At 47.2% G+C, this 14023-nt stretch overlaps 1 protein-coding gene across 8 annotated transcripts in view; it reads left to right on the top strand.

Annotated features, from left to right (window-relative positions):
* Nucleotides 1-14023, top strand: part of SIPA1L3 (signal induced proliferation associated 1 like 3) — a 296576-nt gene that overhangs the window by 58100 nt on the left and 224453 nt on the right. For 6 of the 8 annotated variants that reach the window (XM_040323131.1, XM_040323135.1, XM_040323127.1 and 3 more), the window contains exon 2: nt 13211-13341. The gene's annotated coding sequence lies outside the window, so the exon portion shown is untranslated. Of the gene's footprint in view, nt 1-1966; nt 2081-8199; nt 8316-13210; nt 13342-14023 lie in introns of those variants that run through there. The other 2 variants (XM_040323129.1, XM_040323128.1) reach the window with 2 other exon arrangements.

Raw genomic sequence — 14023 nt, 5'->3', positions numbered from 1 at the left:
GTGCTGGACGCCATTCACGTTCACTTTGAAGCAAATGACGTCCTTGCGACGTCATTTGCCGCAATGCACTTCGGGAAAGTTTCCCGACGGAGCATACGCTCTACGATCGGCGCGGGAACGCGCCTAATTTAAATGATTCCCGCCCCCTACGGGATCATTTAAATCCTACAAGGACATCCATGTAGGACATGTAAATGAATTTCCATCTTAAAATGACCCACTTGACTGTAGAAGTGAACACTTCAATTCCAAAATAGGCGATCTAAAATGTGGAACAAGCAGCGGTCAAGTTCTGGGGGAAAAGTGTGCGACTCCCACACAAGATCCACTCCCCCACCAAAAAAAAATGTTATATGCTCATATGCATAATTACTAAACCGCATGTTTTTTTAAGCAAGTTCTTTCTAAATCCCGCGATAACTCATGGAAGACCTCCGGAATGTCTCCTGGGAACAATGACAAAAGCTCCCAGGAGACATTGCGGCATCGAGGAAGTGACGGAATACCCGCACACTACCCAATGAATCCATATACAGGAAACGGCCAGTAACATAAAGGATTACTAAGGTTCACCTGCCCCTGACAGTGACTCAAGCTGGGCATCGCCGCTTAGTAAAGGATTGGCTCAGGCGGCTCAACTGCTCTCGGCTGCTCTAGTCCTGCAAAGGGAACTGCGTTCCTGCTGTGAAAAAAGTGCAGGAACTCCGGGCCAGATTCACAGAGGAGATACGACGGCGTATCTCCTGATACTCTGTCGTATCTCCTGATACTCTGTCGTATCTCCTGATACTCTGTCGTATCTCCTGATACTCCGTCGTATCTCCTGATACTCCGTCGTATCTCCTGATACTCCGTCGTATCTCCTGATACTCCGTCGTATCTCCTGATACTCCGTCGTATCTCCTGATACTCCGTCGTATCTCCTGATACTCCGTCGTATCTCCTGATACTCCGTCGTATCTCCTGATACTCCGTCGTATCTCCTGTCCTATTTATGCGGCTGATTCATAGAATCAGTTCCGCATAGATAGCCCTTAGATCCGACAGGTGTAATTGACTTACACTGTCGGATCTTAGGATGCAATACTTCGGCCGCCACTGGGGGGAGTTCGCGTCGTATTCCAGCGTCGGGTATGCAAATTAGCAGTTACGGCGATCCACAAAGGTTTTTCCCGTCGTTACGTCGGCGCAAGTCTTTTTTTCCCGTCGCAAAGTTAGGTGTGCTTTAACATGGTGTAAAATTACTCCACCATGTTAAAGTATGCCCGTCATTCCCGCGGCACTTTTGAATTTTTTTTTCCGGCGTAAGTACGTTACGCACGTCGCGATTCACAAACACGTCGGGCCGCCGTAAGTTCGCGCAAAGCACGTTGGGAAAATTACGAACGGAGCATGCGCAGAACGTCCGGCGCGGGAGCGCGCCTAATTTAAATGTAACATAAAGTCGTCCGGCGCAAGCCCGCCCAATTCAAATAGGGCGGGCTTGCGCCGGACGACTTTACATTGCACGTTACGTTACACCGCCGCAAGTTTCCAGGTAAGTGCTTTGAGGATCAGGCACTTACACTGAAAACTTGCGGCGGTGTAACGTAAACGGGTTACGTTACACGGCCGCAAATTTTCGTGAATCTGGCCCTTCGTTCCCGCAGGACTAGAGCCCTGGGAACAAGGATGCATCGAAAACAACGCAGAGGTTTCAATAGACTGCATGAGTACATTTAAATCTTTTCAGGACGCCGAGATGAACTTTGACACTTAATCGCAGTATTGCAAGCATGGGGCCAATTGGAGGAAATTGTTTACCTGGGAAACTAATCACAGTTCATGTTTTCAAAAAAAAGTGAAAGAATTGGGCTGCTCTTTCTGGACCCTTTGATCCTTCATTCCCTCGTCTGCCGAGTTACAGCACAAGGTAGAACAATCACAATATACAACACTGAGGACTTTGGAATGTTTTCATTTGCAGATCGGTGACAACTGTGGAGTCAGAGGTGACCTGTTGGTATTGTAGAATCTTTTGGATCTCGTGCTCCGGGATTGAAGAGTGCCTGTTCTGCGTTTACAGCTGTCATTTTTCTGGGTCAGTTCTAAACTTAAAATTAGGGTTGTCCCGATACCACTTTTTTAGGACTGAGTACAAGTACCGATACTTTTTTTTATGTACTCGCCGATACCGAATACCGATACTTTTTTTAAATGTGTCCCCAAATGCAGCCATGTCCCCCACATAATATTCCAGCCATGTCCCCCACATAATATTCCAGCCATGTCCCCCACATAATATTCCAGCCATGTCCCCCACGTAATATTCCAGCCATGTCCCCCACGTAATATTCCAGCCATGTCCCCCACGTAATATTCCAGCCATGTCCCCCACGTAATATTCCAGCCATGTCCCCCACGTAATATTCCAGCCATGTCCCCCACGTAATATTCCAGCCATGTCCCCCACGTAATATTCCAGCCATGTCCCCCACGTAATATTCCAGCCATGTCCCCCACGTAATATTCCAGCCATGTCCGACCTGGATGATGCCGCACGTGCCGCCGTTAATCAGCGTGCAGGGAACATTACAGCTTTCGTTTTGAATAGCTGTATCCCCGCCGCGTATAGACACTCCCCCCATGCGCGGGATTGGACAGATCATTCGTCCAATCCCGCGCAAGGGGGAGTGTCTATACGCGGCGGGGATACAGCTATTCAAACGAAAGCTGTAATGTTCCCCGCACGCTGATTAACGGCGGCGGCTTTGCGGTTTGCGGCGGCGGGGGGGGGGGGTTTGTGGGGAGAGAGAAATATTCTATTTCAGTATCGGGGGTATTTGCGGGAGTACGAGTACTCCCGCAAATACTCGGTATGGGTCCCGATACTGGTATCGGGACAACCCTACTTAAAATCTTTCTCATATTATTGCTCAGCCCCTTGCTTGACTTGTGTTAACCTGTTAGATTAGAATGTGAAAGAGTTAATTGATTGTCAGTATGTGATGATATGTAACGCTAGCCCAAGGGTTGCAGTGAAAGATGCCTTGCAATGCTTGGCATGTCTTTCTGCTTCCCTAATGTGCATGGCACAGTACTCCTACCTTGCTGATAGTGTGGGAATGTTCTGTGCCCGCCTCTGCGTGGGTTTCTTACAGCGAGATCTATCTCTGCCGGGCGATGGCGTCTTGATTTGCTGCTTATCAGCTACTGATTTTCTATGTTTTTATCACTCTGGGAAAGGGTATCGGCATTTTTCGAAGTCTTTTTTTTATGCCAAATCTTTCAAGTGTGTCCGTTTAGTTCAGTGATCCATTAAGTTAGCGATGCCAGTGCAGCCCTCGCATCCTTCATTGAGAAGGCTTAGAAATGTTATCTTTTATCTCGAGTCAAACTTATAGGTAGATTTCAATGGCTTATTGTGTGAGGAAGTCGGCAGCAGCCAAAAGAAACGTGGCAATAGAAGGTTGAAGAGCACAGGCTTAAAGTGGATGTAAAGCCACTCTCATCCTTTCTAAACTACTGCCATAGTGCTGATATGTAAGGATATAGACGCCTCCTGCATGTATCCTTACCTGTCAGATGCCTCCCCTCTGTCTGTAATAAGAACTGAAAAACTGCAGATTCTGTGGGTGGGTCTGTTGTCTGGAGCTCGGTGGGTGGAGTCGTGATGTCAGTAGACTCCCCGCTCTCCTCTACACTCCCCTTGTCAACATGCATTTTTTCCTATGTATTCCTTACACTGAATTCTGCTATGATCACTAACATCCAGTCAAAATCCAGAAAAGTAACCACTTGACTTCAGAAAAGGAGTGGGGGTGGGAATTAAAAAATAATACCTGTCTCCAGGCTAGTGCATGAGATATGTAAATAACCTGTCACTCACAGCAAGGGGGCGGAACGGACCAAGGTTTTTCTCTGTAAGTCCGTTTTATTTCACTGAACAATAAAAGAGGATTGCTCAGAGCTGGATTAACTCTGTGTGGCAAGACTGGGCACAGATGATAGGAAATCTTATACTCTACATAGTGACATTAAAAAATAAAATAACAATTTTCGGGTTTACATCCACTTTAGAGTGTTCCTAAACCCAGGACTCTGCATTCACTATATCTGGTGTCCCACAGTACACAGAACATGGAAATGCAATTATTTTAGTAAATATAAACTGCTAAATACCTCTTCTCATCAGCAGTATATAGCAGTCTTGTGACTTCTATCAGTGTCCAGCCAAGCACTATCTAAAGTGTGTGTGGAAGTTTTCATACTGCATTGGCTGTCCTATGAGGCTGCATTACCTCTGACCCTCTCTCTGTCCCAACAGTGCTGATTGGCCCTGTGCTGATCTCATGCACCCCCCCCCCCCCCAAAAAAAAAAAAAACCTCACTGTTTCCATGCGCATGCCTCACTGTGTCCATGCGCATGCCTCACTGTGTCCATGCGCATGCCTCACTGTGGCCATGCGCATGCCTCACTGTGTCCATGCGCATGCCTCACTGTGGCCATGCGCATGCCTCACTGTGCCCATGCGCATGCCTCACTGTGCCCATGCGCATGCCTCACTGTGCCCATGACTAGACTGACGTTTAACATGGGAATCTATGGAAGGGGTGCCCGGCTTTGAAAACGGTGCTCCCCAGTCGTAGGTCCCCTGGACAACAAACTTTGCAGACTTGTAGATGATAAATGGGCCTTCATGTGTGCCAAGTTCCGGGTCCAGGGGACCTACAACAGGCTGGTACCGGGTCCCCAAAGTCACCGGAGAAATTACTGTTTAACATGGGAGTCTATTGAAGAAGTGCCCTGCTTTGAAAAATCGGTGCTCCCCGGCCGTAGGTCATCCAGACAACAAACTTTGCACACTTGTAGAGGAAGAGAGGGGCTACATGTGTGCCAAGTTTGGCATGGCCGGCTGTTACCGGGTCCCCAAAGTCCGGGAGATCAGGCGCAAAAAGGTCAATCGAGTATAAGCCATGGGGGGCATTTTCAGCTGTTGCAAAACTACAGGTCCCATGATGCATTGCAAGGCTGACCGTTATACAAGCATGACTCCCTCAGGCAGAGGCCTGATGGGACTTGTAGTTCTGCAACAGCTGGAGGGCCGCAGTGGAAGTTGAATTGCATCTCTTTGCTTGGGGCCAAAGAAAGCCGTTAAGGGGAGGGGAATAAAATGCCACCCCACTCCACCAAAAACAACACCAAAAAAACCCATCTGTATGAAGGTCCTGCTTGGAAAGAAATGCTACATCATGTCGGGTGACTTGGAAAGGAACATCTTTCATTGTTAGATGAAGGATAAGGAGGGCTCGGTACTATAACTTTGGTTTTATTCACTAAATTATTAATAGATGAAGAAATGATAAGCGTATTAAACCTTAGAACATGCTGAAGCCCCATTCAATTACATTTCTTTTTGAACTGACAGATGGTTATAAAGCAGCAGATGAAGCGATCGTTTGACACGTCTTTCTCAGCCTGTCAGAACGTCACTGTCACTAGATTTATACTCTTCTAGCACTAACGTGGTATTAAAAATGTAGAAAAATGCTGACAGGTAGGGTTTTTATGACAGAAGAGACCCTATTGGTCTCTTTTTAGCATAAATGCTTCTCCCTAATTTTCAACGCTAATTTACACTGAGCCGTGCATGCGCAGCTCAGAGTACGTTTACGGCAGCCTGCTCTGTGCTGTAATGAAGAGACTCTTCTGCACATGAGCAGCTGAACAAAGTGAACCTGGAAGGAAAGCAAAGAGAAGGTGGAAGTGTCAATCGCATCCCAAGACGCGGGGGGGGCGGGACCGAGTGATACAGTGAGCAGCAATGGCTGCACGAACTCATCACCATGCAAGCTCGCATGAAGGTGATGAGTTCTTGGGAGGAGGAGCCGAGACAGCCACAGAGGAACCCCAGAAGATGTGGATCGGGGCCACTCTGTGTTTGTTATTTAAAAAAAAAAAAGGCTGGCCCATTTTACAGGTCTAGCTATGTAAAACATATAAAAGTGCCTACAGCGTATAAGATCCAGTAATACACTCTCACCCTGCTCTGCACATGCTCAGTTTCTCCATTTTTTAGGCACGGTGACAAATGTTTAGGTGTTAATCAGCTGACAGCCCAAAGATTTACTGCTACTCAGGGGCTCTGGGCTTCAGCAAAATGTCAGCCTCCAGCAAGTTGAAACAGGAGCAATTCTGGAGACAATTTACAGCGCACACTAATTTTGGTAGCATAATTATTAAAGCGGAGTTCCACCCAAAAGTGGAACTTCCGCTTAATCCACTCCTCGCCCCCTTACATGACACATTTGGCATGTCATTTATTTGGGGGGGGGGGGGGAGTGGGGGCTTCAGGAGGAGTGGGACTTCCTGTCCCACTTCCTCCATCCGCCGAGGGGCTGCTAAGGCGAATAGTCATAGAGAAAGAAAGAAAGCTATGAGTAAGCATCGGTTATCGATGTGAAACGCGTCAGCTCTGTTACCCCACCGTTTGCAGTTTTTTTTTTGCTGTTGTAGTTTTTGTTTTACTGGAATAAAAGGCACCATTTTTTACACTTTATTGGAGTGCGGCTGTCCATCTCCTCCCTCTTATTAAGGCGAATAGTCATATCGCCTTTTGGCAGCCCCTTCCAGTAGGCGATCGCCCAGGACACGTAACAGGTCCTAGGCGATCGCCTGTCCAATCGGATGGCGCAGCGCCGCTCGCGCATGCGCAGTGGGTGCCCTGCCGTGAAGCCGAAAGCTGTCACGGCAGGGTGCCCACACTTAGAATGAAGACGCCGGCCGGAGAGGGGGGGAGAGGAGCGGAGCCCCGGCCGGCGCGTCGCTGGAACGTGGAGCAGGTGAGTGTATGTTTATTAAAAGCCAGCAGCTACACTTTTTGTAGCTGCTGACTTTTAGCCCTGGTTTACACTGGGTACGATTTGAGATGCGATTTGACATGTCAAATCGCATCTCAAATCGGCGGCAATTGTCGGCAATGGCACTGTCCTAATCGGTGCGACGCTGCACCGATTTCAAAAAGTAGTTCCTGTACTACTTTTTGCGATTTCGGGCCGCGATTTACATTGAACCCTGCCCAGATGTCTCTTAAAGCGGAGGTTCACCCGTACATAACTATTTTTCCCCTTAGATGGATGCTCGTTTTGTCTAGGAGAATCGGCTAGTTGTTTTAAAATATGATCCGTACTTACCGTTTACGAGATGCATCTTCTCCGCCGCTTCCGGGTATGGGCTGCGGGAATGGGCGTTCCTTCTTGATTGACAGTCTTCCGAGAGGCTTCCGACGGTCGCATCCATCGCGTCACGATTTTCCAAAAGAAGCCGAACGTCGGTGCGCAGGCGCAGTATAGAGCCGCACCGACGTTCGGCTTCTTTCGGCTAATAGTGACGCGATGGATGCGACCGTCGGAAGCCTCTCGGAAGACTGTCAATCAAGAAGGAACGCCCGCTCCCGAAGACCCATACCCGGAAGCGACGGAGAAGATGCATCTCGAAAACGGGTAAGTACGGATCATATTTTAAAACAACTAGCCGATTCCCCTAGACACAACGAGTATCCATCTAAGGGGAGAAGAGAAAAAATACTTAATTGGGTGAACTCCCGCTTTAAATCGCGGCCGAAATCACGGCAAAATCGCAGCCGCGAAATCGCGATTTTGAATTCGCAGCAGTGTGAACCTAGCCTTAATAAACATTACAAATGACTGGAACACCCCTTTAATGTGGAATGTTTATTGTTCTGGGTAAAGTTCCACTTTAAATTCATCCTCCCATGGAAACCTGTAATGAAATATGTAGGCTGCTGCTGTTGGTATGTCCGATATATACGCTCACCCTGACTTCAGTGGCTTCACAACTTTTCGCGATCACTCCCCCGGGGCAAGCATGCAGATCAGGACTTGGGACTTCACTTGCAGCATGCTTGTTCCAGGACTAGAGAACCAAAACATTGCGACATGACAGCACAGGTTTCCTCCAACCCGTGTAGCATGTTACTATCCTTAGATCACTATGTACCTCAGCACGACTGATCCTTCAATCCATTTAACAAGTCTTTGTCATGACATCACTGCGCAGAACAAGTCTGTACCTTCTGCATGGCCTGCAGCAGACACAGATGTAACATGTTGAAGTCATGGACAGTTCATGCATTGTCTATGGCGATAGGAGCTGTGTGTGGGAGGGGGGATGTAATCCCACTTAGTATTCAGTGGACGAGTATGGTAGTATTACTAGGCAGCCCACGGCTCGGCTTCCTGCTCTCATTCACCAGACTCTACATCTCTGGCCAGGGGAGAGGACGGATCTGTGAAATGGGTGCTACGGATAGCAGGTGATTGCATGCTTGCTCTGGAACGGGATTGTGGGGAAGGGGATCTGCTGCAGGACAAGTAGTGACTGCGGAGAAGTGCTGTGTGTGTGATCACCATGTGTGTGTAACGTGCGTATAATATACGGTGTGTGAGTGCGGATGTGCGCGATGTGCGCTTGTACACAGATGTGTTGCTTACATCCCATAGAATTGATTCTTTGCGTTTCAGCGATGCTAAGAAAAGCAACCTGCTTTTCATGGAATAAATTGCTCCCCTGAGAGTTGTAAGGAAGAAATCTAATTAGGATTCCATAGGTAGGGCTGTAGTATGTATCTAGGTGTGTTTGGGTGGCGGTGATTACGGGCGGTCTAATGTTCTTCATGAGGATGGAAAGCGTTTATTATAGTAGATGTGCTCGGGGCATCTGGAACGTCTGCACGGCAACATGCTCATTAACGGTCCACATAATACCAGATATTAGGCGCCGGGTGACACGTCGGTACTCATACTGTTGCGGTTAATTTGGGGCTGCGTTGCTTTCGCCCTCGCCTTTTTCTGCCCACATTTTATAGCCATTGTGAGGATTGCATGCTGTGCCAGCTTTTTCATTGTATCCGCAGGCTGCTAAGGTGGAGATTTGAAGGATGATGTCATGCACCATAAAATGATGTCATGCAAAGGTTGATGGAGACTTGCCAGGCAGATTGACGTCTCGTTTAAATCTTGAGGCTACACCTGTCACTGTCAGGCTGGAGGTTTGAAAGATGAGCTTACATAAAGCTTGAAACGCGCCGCATGAGAGCCAATAAATTGTATTATTGAACATTTGTACGACTGGTAAATCCCCAAACGTAAAACTGTTCATGTGTATGGCATTTTTATTTGTTTTTTTTGTTTTTATAGAAATTATATTTTGTTTCCTCCTTGTAGCTTAGGCTTCTTGCCAGTAAGGTAGGATGAGGTTAGAAATACGGGACCTGCGTTTGGTGAAGTCTCATGTTCTCCTACAGCAGGGGGGCCAAACCTGAAGAGCAAGGGCCATTAAAGTGACTTGGTAACCAGTCAGGGGCCACAATGAGCGGAGTGGGTGGATGGCAGCCCACTTGGCTCTATAGAACGCACTCTACTCTCGGCACACCAAACTTGCAGGTAATAGAAGTCTATGGCTCAGTGCAAGTAACCTATAGGTGCTCTTCTCTGCACCTGTGTATCAGTTTGAAAGCAGCCCAGTTACCCCTGCAGAACAGATATGCCCATATATACTGTGATTTTAGTAATAAACGTATCTTTAATAACGAAATTCTATTCTATTCCATCCCAGAACAGGTGGTCGCGGGCCACATCAGAGGCCTCTGCGGGCCACATCAGAGGCCTCTGCGGGCCACATCAGAGGCCTCTGCGGGCCACATCAGAGGCCTCTGCGGGCCACATCAGAGGCCTCTGCGGGCCACATCAGAGGCCTCTGCGGGCCACATCAGGTATAGTCAGGAAACGGGTGACAGCCCTGGAACTTGCACCTTTTAAAATCCCTTTAATTGGATTTGCCCCCTTGCATTATGTTTTGGAGAAACAATGGGAAACATCCCAACCCCCTATATCCTTGGTGCCCAACCTATGGCCCTTTGGCACATTTTGCAGCTTTTGGGGCCCCTGCAGACACTAATCTGTGTTTTTTCTGTTGCCCTCTTGTGATTTCTAGCGGCCTTATGTAATATATCTTCAGTCCATGACTGTCTACTGAACCATGTCTCCAGCAACTCCTATAGCATGCTTGCAGTCTTTGACCATCTCCTGTATTAGGTCCAGTCTCTGACTATTATTATTATTATACAGGATTTATATAACGCCAACATACAGCCAGTACAGGTACAATACAATTCAATACAGAAGGAAGCAGAGGGCCCTGCTTGTTGGAGCATACAATCTAGGACCATTTCTTGTATTACATCCACAGTCTCTGACCATCTCCTGTATTACGTCCACAGTCTCTGACCATCTCCTGTATTACGTCCACAGTCTCTGACCATCTCCTGTATTGCGTCCACAGTCTCTGACCATCTCCTGTGTTACGTCCACAGTCTCTGACCATCTCCTGTGTTACGTCCACAGTCTCTGACCATCTCCTGTGTTACGTCCACGGTCTCTGACCATCTCCTGTATTACGTCCACGGTCTCTGACCATCTCCTGTATTACGTCCACGGTCTCTGACCATCTCCTGTGTTTCGTCCACGGTCTCTGACCATCTCCTGTATTACGTCCACGGTCTCTGACCATCTCCTGTATTACGTCCACGGTCTCTGACCATCTCCTGTATTACGTCCACGGTCTCTGACCGTCTCCTGTATTTCGTCCACATCTTCTTTATTACGCCTACAGTCTGACCATCTCTTCTATCATGTCCAGAGTCTTTGACTATATCATATTGTGTCTGCTGTCACTGATCATGAATATTCACTGAATTTTTGAACGCCCCTTTCGTGATTTCAGGTGCCCCAATATCAAGAAAATTGACCACCACTGCCCTACATAAATTCAGGGGTTATCTCAAAAGATATTTTCCCTATGAATTATTTGCAAACCATTGTACTGGTGGACTGGTAGTGTAATATAACCATTTGTAGATTGGATAATGGGATGGTGGGCTGGATGATTGGAATAGACCTGACACAAGCCATCAATGCGTCTGTGATGGGGAGATGGATGACATAAACTGAATAGTGGACGTGTATGTGTGGAAGGAAACTGGGTTCAAGGCAGCGATCATTCATTGCTAGACTACGATTTCTCCATGAATTGCTGCTGTTAAGCCTGTGGTCCATAGATGGTTCTATAATATATCTAATTTGTAATGGTTCTAAGCCAACATTCATAAGAATATGCTACTGAATGCAGCTTTGCTGAGGCATAAAGCACTTATGCAAGTGGCCTTTACCTATCAAGTAGACTACCCTATTTGCCGGCGTATAAGACGACCCCCTAATTTTCCAGCTAAAATGCTGGTTTTGGGATATACTCACTGTAGACGACCCCTCACTGTGCCATTATACATGCCTCACTGTGCCAGTATGCCTGCCTCACTGTGCCAGTATGCCTGCCTCACTGTGCCAGTATGCCTGCCCCACTGTGCCAGTATGCCTGCCCCACTGTGCCAGTATGCCTGCCCCACTGTGCCAGTATGCCTGCCCCACTGTGCCAGTATGCCTGCCCCACTGTGCCAGTATGCCTGCCCCACTGTGCCAGTATGCCTGCCCCACTGTGCCAGTATGCCTGCCCCACTGTGCCAGTATGCCTGCCCCACTGTGCCAGTATGCCTGCCTCACTGTGCCAGTATGCCTGCCTTGACGATCTTCCTACCTTCTCCTGTTTGCAGAGTTTCTCAGGCTGCGGGCGTCCATTATTCAAAAGCCGCGCCTCCTCCTCAGGCTGTTCCGTGATAGGCGGAACACTAATTTTCCCAGCAGAGCCTCTGTTCAGTGTTCCGCCTATCACGGATGTCCTCTCGTCCGAGGATGAGAAGGCATCCGTGATAGGCGGAACACTGAACAGAGGCTCCGCCTATCACGGAACAGTCTGAGGAGAAGGCGCGGCTTTTGAATAATGGATGGCCATCGTCTGACAGACAGGTACCTGGCGTATAAGATGACCCCCGACTTTTGGGGCATGATTTTTGATGCAAAAAGTCGTCTTATACGCTGGAAAATACAGTAATATCTGACTACATACACCAGAATAATTTTTTTTTAATCCCTGGTGAAACGTAATGGTGGACAAGTTTGTATACAATCATATCGATAGGCATCGACACTGGTGTGATTAAACATACATCCGTGCAAGGCTCACGTTTGCTCGCATGGGTATGTATAGTTGTCCATGCATCCTCAAGCAGGTAGTGCCAAGTGCGCCCATGTGAACGAGGAAATACGATTGGAAAGATTGTTCGCCGTACATTTAACAATCGTATGGAATTATCGACGTTTCTACAATGTTTTTCCATCCAGACTGATCTGTATAATTTCAATGAAATTGATCAGATTTGTTCAAAATCAATTTGATGACAGCATGTGTGTTTGCGCTCATTCATAGATTGAATCTATGAATGAGCGCAAACGCACATACTGTCATCAAATCGAACAATGCTTCACAGAATCGTGAAATATGATCGAATCTATTAGATTGAGACCACAAGGTATACGTCTGTCCTTGTGTTCTGCTACTCCTTGACTAAGTAGGATAAAGGTCGCAGCCCTTGAGTAAAGTAAGAATTCTTTCAAAAATGTATATTTTATTTATTTTTATCAATACACAGAATGCAAAGTGAGCGAACAGAAGAAAGATCGAAATAAAATTAATATTTGGTGTGACTACCCTTTGGCTTGAAACCACCATTGATTCTTTTACTTGTACACTTGCACAACGTCAGGTATTTTGAAGGATTACAGTCAGGTGTGTGCTTAGCCAATTATACCAAAAGACTAAAGACCAACTGATTGCAGTTGATGATGGCGGCTTTTAATATCGCGGTACAAATAAACGGTGGCTTTTAGCATGAGGGAAGTGTGATGCGCTGCTATAATACTGCTTCATTTTGTAGCATTTTTCTGTCCCGTTCTGATGGATGGGTTCTAACACACGAGTTTCCTGTACTAAGTATGATGTCATGCTTTTATTCACTTTGGAAAGCATGACATCACATCCTGTCTGGCTTTCTGCAGCGAGCCGAAGCCCACACACTTCTTGGTTAGAAAGGAATATAGAACGCAGGTTTCACTCGCTGTGATTACATTGACACCGCGCAGCTTTGTGTGGTGAGGCTTTTCGATCTTCTCACTTCTCAATGCACCGATCATTCATTTCTGTAAGTTCTCCCAAGTTGTAGAATTAGAATTTCATTCTATGCATTTCTTTTATTCACAGGCCAAGACAACTTTGTGTGGCCCGTTCAGCTGTTGTATATTTTGGGTCTGATTGCTGGAACAGTTTTTGTGTGGATTATGTGACTACTGGTGCCTAAACCTACAAAGGGATCCTGAGGAAGAAGCCATAAGGTGAGTGCACCACCAAATCATTATTCAAGTATGTTGGAATCTGAAATGTGAATCTTTTTCAACGGAATCATTGTGCAGGTTTCTTGATGTTCCTTTTTCTTTATACTTGGCATTTGGGGGTTCTGCCAGTGAACCCCGTAGTTTCTGGAACCTGTCAGGTTAGGCCCCTTTCACATGGGCGATCCAATCAAGTCCACCTGTCAGTTTTTCAGTTGGACCTGATCAGAGAGGTGGTTGTAACCTGACTTTTGTCCGTTTACACCCGTCTACCTCCAATCTGATTTGGTGCACTAAAAAGAAACGGAAGGGGATCTGTTTCTCTCTGTCTAGGCCAGGGGTGTCCAACTCTTTCAAGTGGTGAGTTCAGGATTGTGCTACGTACAGAGTGGCGAGTTCAGGATTGTGCTACGTACAGAGTGGCGAGTTCAGGATTGCGCTACGTACAGAGTGGCGATTTCAGGATTGCGCTACGTACAGAGTGGCGATTTCAGGATTGCGCTACGTACAGAGTGGCGATTTCAGGATTGCGCTACATACAGAGTGGCGAGTTCAGGATTGCGCTACGTACAGTGGCGAGTTCAGGATTGCGCTACATACAGAGTGGCGAGTTCAGCATTGCGCTACGTAGAGAGTGGCGAGTTCAGGATTGCGCTACGTAGAGAGTGGCGAGTTCAGGATTGCG

This window comes from Rana temporaria, chromosome 9, assembly GCF_905171775.1.
Source record: "Rana temporaria chromosome 9, aRanTem1.1, whole genome shotgun sequence".
Classification (NCBI taxonomy): domain Eukaryota; kingdom Metazoa; phylum Chordata; class Amphibia; order Anura; family Ranidae; genus Rana; species Rana temporaria.
This window is presented reverse-complemented; position numbering and strand designations above follow the sequence as displayed.